The 6,652-nt window shown below is 50.6% G+C and overlaps 1 pseudogene; it reads left to right on the forward strand.

Annotated features, from left to right (window-relative positions):
• Positions 1–217: 217 nt before the first annotated feature.
• Positions 218–4,886, forward strand: LOC121570215 (annotated as a pseudogene).
• Positions 4,887–6,652: the final 1,766 nt, after the last annotated feature.

The raw sequence follows: 6,652 nt of genomic DNA on the forward strand, positions 1-6,652 counted from the left end.
TTCATGGATACTGTCTGTCACAATTGCAACAAAAAGGGACATTTAGCTAAAAAATGCCGTATTATTTATTTATTATTTAGCTAAAAAATGTAGGGGTCCTAGGAGCAGGCCAGAGGGTGGGCGGACTGGGCTGGGCAAGTTCACAGCACCAAAGCCTCAGTCAGCAGCGCACCACCTAGAGAGCACAGAGGAGGAGGAAGAGCATTGTTCCTACAACATGTTTAATGTGAGTGAGCCGTGTGCAGAGCCTATCTATGCTACAGTGGAGGTAGATGGAAAGCAGATGAGGATGGAGGTTGACACGGGGGCCTCTGCCTCTGTCATCAGTGAGGAGACCTACAAACAAATGTGGGGCTCAAAACAGGCTTCTGCCCTCACACCGGCAGGGATAAGACTACGTACGTACACCGGGGAGACCATACCATTGCTGGGGGCTCTAGAGGTGGACATTGCATACAACAGCCAGGAAGCGAGAGCACGGCTCCTGGTGGTGAAAGGGAATGGGCCTAGTTTACTAGGGCGTGACTGGCTAAACAAAATACAACTGAACTGGGGTGAGATAAAACACTGAGGATGTCATTCAAAAGCACCCAGAGATTTTCAAAGATGAACTGGGCACACTGCAGGGCACTGCAGTTAAGCTGTTCGTGGATCCTCAGGCCGAGCCTCGCTTTTTCAAGCCCAGGACAGTGCCTTACGCCATGAAAAAGAAAGTGGAAGATGAGTTGGAGCGGCTGCAGGAATCAATCATCATTACTCCCATTCAGTTCTCCCGCTGGGCAGCTCCAATCGTTCCCGTTCTGAAAAGTGACGGCACGGTGCGTATATGTGGGGACTACGAACTCACCATCAACAGGGCCTCTAAGCTAGACGCTTACCCGCTGCCGCGGGTGGAGGACCTGTTCGCGACACTGGCAGGAGGCAAGACGTTCTCAAAGCTTGACATGAGTCACGCCTACCAACAGCTTCTCCTGGACGAGTACTCAAAAGAGTATGTAACAGTCAACACGCACAAAGGCTTGTTCAGGTACAACCGCTTGGTTTTCGGAGTGGCGTCCAGCCCAGCCATTTTCCAGAGGACAATGGACAATCTGCTGCAGGGGATCCCTCATGTAGCAGTGTACCTGGATGACATCCTGGTTACAGGGGAGACGGAGGAGGAGCACCTCCACCATCTGGACCAGGTGTTAAAGAGATTCTCTGAGGCAGGGCTGCGCCTGAAGCGTAGCAAGTGCACATTCCAAGCACAGAGTGTGACATACTGTCACGCCCTGGCTCGGGGGACTCTCGTATGTTGAGCCAGGGTGTTAGTTTCTATGTTTTGTGGTGGGTTCTAGGTTATTGTATTTCTTTGTTTGAGTGACTCCCAATCAGAGGTAACGAGTGTCAGCTGTTGGCTCGTTGTCTCTGATTGGGAGCCATATTTTAACTATCTGTCTTTCACGTTGTGTTTGTGGTTTCTTGTTCATTTCGGTTTGTGTGAAACCGTAGACGTCACGTTTTCGTTTGTGTTTTTCATCGTGTGATCATTTATAGTAATAAAATATGTTCACCTTCAACGCTGCGCATTGGTCCTCTATGTTAGACGATCGTGACAGAAGAAACCACCAAGATGGGACCAAGCAGCTTGTCCAGGAGCCGTCGCCAGGGAGATCCCTCACAGATCTCCTTCGCCTCCTGGACTGGGTCAAGCCGAGGGAGGAAGACAAGGGCTTGACATTATGGCAGAAGGGCGAGAAGCTGGCGAGGGACATGGAGACGTGGTCCACGGGTAGGAGAGACGCCCCGAAATTTTTTAGGGGGGGGCTCACGACGGCGGACCAGCAGGAGGCCGCGATAGAGCGGTCCAGTGGGTTGCCGGAGAAGGCCGCCGGGTTACGGGGGCCACTGGTAGAAGAGGGGATGGAAGGTGTGGAGGCACGGCGAGAGGTACTGGCGTGTGTTGCCAGTCCGGTCCGGCCCGTTCCAGATCCCGGTGTGGAGCCAGTGGTGTGTGTCCCCAGTACGGTCCGGTCTATTCCTGCTCTCCGCACCAGGTCTGTGGTGCGCGTCGCCAGCCCGGTCCGGCCCATTCCTGCTCCCCGCGTCAAGTCTGTGGTGCGTCTCGTCAGCCCGGCTCTGCCCGTTCCTGCTCTCCGCACCAGGTCTGTGGTGCGCGTCGCCAGCCCGGTCCGGCCCATTCCTGCTCCCAGCACCAAGTCTGTGGGGCGGTTCGTCAGCCCTGTCCGGCCCGCTCCTGCTCCCCACACCAAGCCAGTGGTGTGCGTCGTCAGTGCAGCACGGCCCGTGCCTGTTCCCCACACCAAGCCAGTGGTGTGCGTCGCCGGTCCGGCACGGCACGTGCCTGTTCCACTGGAGCCGGATCCGCCGCCTAGGCGGAGTGCCCACCCGGTCCCTCCCCTGTTGTAGTTTCGTTGGCGCGGTCGGAGTCCGCGCCTTTAGGGGGGGGTACTGTCACGCCCTGGCTCGGGGGACTCTCGTATGTTGAGCCAGGGTGTTAGTTTCTATGTTTTGTGGTGGGTTCTAGGTTATTGTATTTCTTTGTTTGAGTGACTCCCAATCAGAGGTAACGAGTGTCAGCTGTTGGCTCGTTGTCTCTGATTGGGAGCCATATTTAACTATCTGTCTTTCACGTTGTGTTTGTGGTTTCTTGTTCATTTCGGTTTGTGTGAAACCGTAGACGTCACGTTTTCGTTTGTGTTTTTCATCGTGTGATCATTTATAGTAATAAAATATGTTCACCTTCAACGCTGCGCATTGGTCCTCTATGTTAGACGATCGTGACACATACCTAGGTCACAAGATCCCAGCGCAGGGTCTGTGTCCTGTGGAGGACAAAGTCAGGGCAATCAAGGATGCTCCAAACCCCAAGAATGTGTCCGAGCTCAGGTCGTTCCTGGGCATGGTGAACTACTATGGTAAGTTCCTCCCTGAGCTGTCAACAGTGTTGGCTCCACTTTATCAGCTGCTCCACAAAGACTGTAAATGGAAGTGGGAGCCAGCACAAGAGAAAGCTTTCAAGGAAGTGAAAGCACTACTACAATCAGCACAACTTCTGGTTCATTTTGACCAAGACAAAGAGATCATCCTGTCATGTGACGCCTCGCCCTATGGCGTCGGGGGCAGTACTCTCTCATCAGATGGAGGATGGGTCAGAGAAACCCATTGGATTCGCATCACGTACGCTGACGAGTGCTGAGAAGGGTTATTCACAGTTAGACAAGGAAGGTCTGGCCATAGTCTTTGCTGTGAAATGATTCCATCAGTACCTCTACGGTCATCATTTCACCATATGCACTGACCACAAACCACTGATGAGCCTTTTCAGTGAATCAAGATGCATTCCTCCCATGGCTTCAGCAAGGATACAGCGCTGGGCCCTCACACTGTCAGCTTACCAGTACACTATAGTGTATAGAGCGGGGAAGGACAATGCAAACGCAGACGCGCTCAGCCGTCTCCTGCTACCAGAGATGCCCGCCACAACTGTGGTGCCTCCCGATACAATTTTCCTAATGGAGAGATTGTCAAACTCACCTGTGAATGCCAAACAGATCAAACAGTGGACAGACCGGGATCCTATCCTGTCCCAAGTGAAAAGATTCCTTATGCAGGGTTGGCCTCCTGTCATAGAGAATGATGGACTAAGACCTTATGCAAAGCACAAAACTGAGCTGAGTGTGCAGGATGGCTGCATACTCTGGGGGTCCAGAGTGGTTGTTCCACCTCCTGGCCGTGCACAAGTCATGGATGAGGTCCATGAGGCTCACCCGGGTGCCTCCCGGATGAAAAGTTTAGCCAGATCTTACATCTGGTGGCCTAACATGGATCAGGATCTAGAAAACAAAGTTAAATCATGTTCTGAGTGTCAGAGTAACCAGAAGATGGCGCCGCCCGCGCCACTACATCTGTGGGAGTGGCCTGACCGCCCATGGTCCAGGCTGCACATAGACTTTGCAGGCCCTTTCATGGGTCTCATGTTCCTTGTCATGGTGGACGTGCACTCCAAGTGGCTGGAGGCTCACATCATGAGCAACATCACAGCGACCACAACCATCGAAAAGCTTCGGCAGGTGTTTGTAACCCATGGTCTGCCTGACTCTCTTGTGTCCGACAACGCAACAACGTTTACCTGTGACTTGTTCCAAGAATTCATGCGGAGAAACGGGATTCGCCATGTTCGCAGCGCTCCGTTTCACCCGGCCTCAAACGGCTTAGCGGAGCGGGCTGTGCAGACACTGGAAGAGGGGCTCAAAAGGATGACTGTGGGAACCATCATAACTAAGCTCTCTCGGTTCTTGTTCCAGTACCGCATCACGCCACAAACAACAACAGGACAGGCTCCAGCGGAGATGTTAATGGGCAGAAAGCCAAAAGCTCACCTGGATCTACTGCGTCCGGACATCAAAGCACGAGTGGAACGGAAGCAGGAGAAACAAAAAGAGAGACATGACCACCACGCGGGGGAGAGACAGTTAAAACCCTATGACACTGTCTACATCCGCAACTTCACAAGCAGCCAACTCTGGTTGCCAGGTATCATTCTGAGTCAGAGTGGTCCCGTCTCCTTTGTGGTCAAACTGACTGATGGTCGAGTCATGCGCAGACACCAGGACCACCTCCGCCTGCGCTATGACAAAGACAAGACCATGTTTTCAGACGGAACAGCTGTGGGTGGTAGTATACAAGTTGAAACCCCACAGGAAACAGTATCTGAGGAACAGGGGCATTCAGTGGTTCCAGCAGAGGGTGATGGACATTCTCTCACAAATACCCAACCCGCTCCAGCTCCACTGGGACACGCCTTACCTGTGTCTCGTGGCATACCAGGAGTACTGCGCAGATCACAGCGTAGTCACAAGCCTCCTGAAAGACTAACTCTGTAGTTGAGACTGAGAGACTTGTGGTGTTAGTGTTTGTTTGGAGCAGCAGACCTAGTTGAAAATAAATAAGGACTGTCATTTTTTTGTTTTGTTTACATTTATAGTAACACCAGCAGAAGTTCTACAGTGTTGTGAAGTAAAGAAAACACTGATGTGGTTTACTTGTTAACCTTATGTTTTCCTTACAGGGGGGATTTAAATTGAGGGGGGAGAAGTGTTATAGTGTGGACACTATATAAATAATTACATTGAATATGTGTTGTAACTTATCTGCAGTATAGTATGATTGCTATTCATGTGTGCATGGTTATTATTGGCATTGACCGTGACCTTTCCCCTTTGATGATGTCATCACCAAGAGTCAGATCTGTACAATGTGATTCTACCACAAGTTGAGTGGGCTGTATCGTTCTGGTGTTTTTGTACCGTTTGTACATGGCTGTACACCTTTTATTTATTGGTTTGAAAGTAAAGGAAAGTAATATTGAAATGTGTGTGGGGATTCCTTGTCAAGTTACTACAGGAGGGATTTTGTCCCACTCCTCTTTGCAGATCTTCTCCAAGTCATTAAGGTTTCGAGCCTGACGTTTGGCAACTCTAACAGATTTTCTATGAGATTAAGGTCTGGAGACTGGCTAGGCCACTCCAGGACCTTAATGTGCTTCTTCTTGAGCCACTCCTTTGTTGCCTTGGCCGTGTGTTTTGGGTCATTGTCATGCTGGAATACCCATCCACGACCCATTTTCAATGCCCTGGCTGAGGGAAGGAGGTTCTCACCCAAGATTTGACGGTACAAGGCCCCGTCCATCGTCCCTTTGATGCGGTGAAGTTGTCCTGTCCCCTTAGCAGAAAAACACCCCCAAAGCATAATGTTTCCACCTCCATGTTTGACGGTGGGGATGGTGTTCTTGGGGTCATAGGCAGCATTCCTCCTCCTCCAAACACGGCGAGTTGAGTTGATGCCAAAGAGCTCGATTTTGGTCTCATCTGACCACAACACTTTCACCCAGTTCTCCTCTGAATCATTCAGATGTTCATTGGCAAAAGTCAGACGGCCCTGTATATGTGCTTTCTTGAGCAGGGGGACCTTGCAGGCGCTGCAGGATTTCAGTCCTTCACGGCGTAGTGTGTTACCAATTGTTTTCTTGGTGACTATGGTCCCAGCTGCCTTGAGATCATTGACAAGATCCTCCTGTGTAGTTCTGGGCTGATTCCTCACCATTCTCATGATCATTGCAACTCCACGAGGTGAGATCTTGCATGGAGCCCCAGGCTGAGGGAGATTGACAGTTCTTTTGTGTTTCTTCCATTTGCGAATAATCGTACCAACTGTTGTCACCTTCTCACCAAGCTGCTTGGCGATGGTCTTATAGCCCATTCCAGCCTTGTGTAGGTCTACAATCTTTTCCCTGACATCCTTGGAGAGCTCTTTGGTCTTCGCCATGGTGGAGAGTTTGGAATCTGATTGATTGATTGCGTCTGTGGACAGGTGTCTTTTATACAGGTAACAAGCTGAGATTAGGAGCACTCCCTTTAAGAGTGTGCTCCTAATCTCAGCTCATTACCTGGTGTGACGTCACGAGAGGCTACACAGCTTTCAGCGGGATTGCTCAAGTAGTGCAAGGAGACAAGGTTCAAACAAAACAAGGATTTTATTATAGGTCTTGGGAAATTAACGAAAATATAACAAAATTCTGTTCTCTTGTGGCTCTTTAAGGGTTAACAGTTCAGGGATGTCTCTTCCACATCCAAAATCATAATTCTCACTC

The sequence above is a fragment of the Coregonus clupeaformis genome, chromosome 7, assembly GCF_020615455.1.
Source record: "Coregonus clupeaformis isolate EN_2021a chromosome 7, ASM2061545v1, whole genome shotgun sequence".
NCBI lineage: Eukaryota > Metazoa > Chordata > Actinopteri > Salmoniformes > Salmonidae > Coregonus > Coregonus clupeaformis.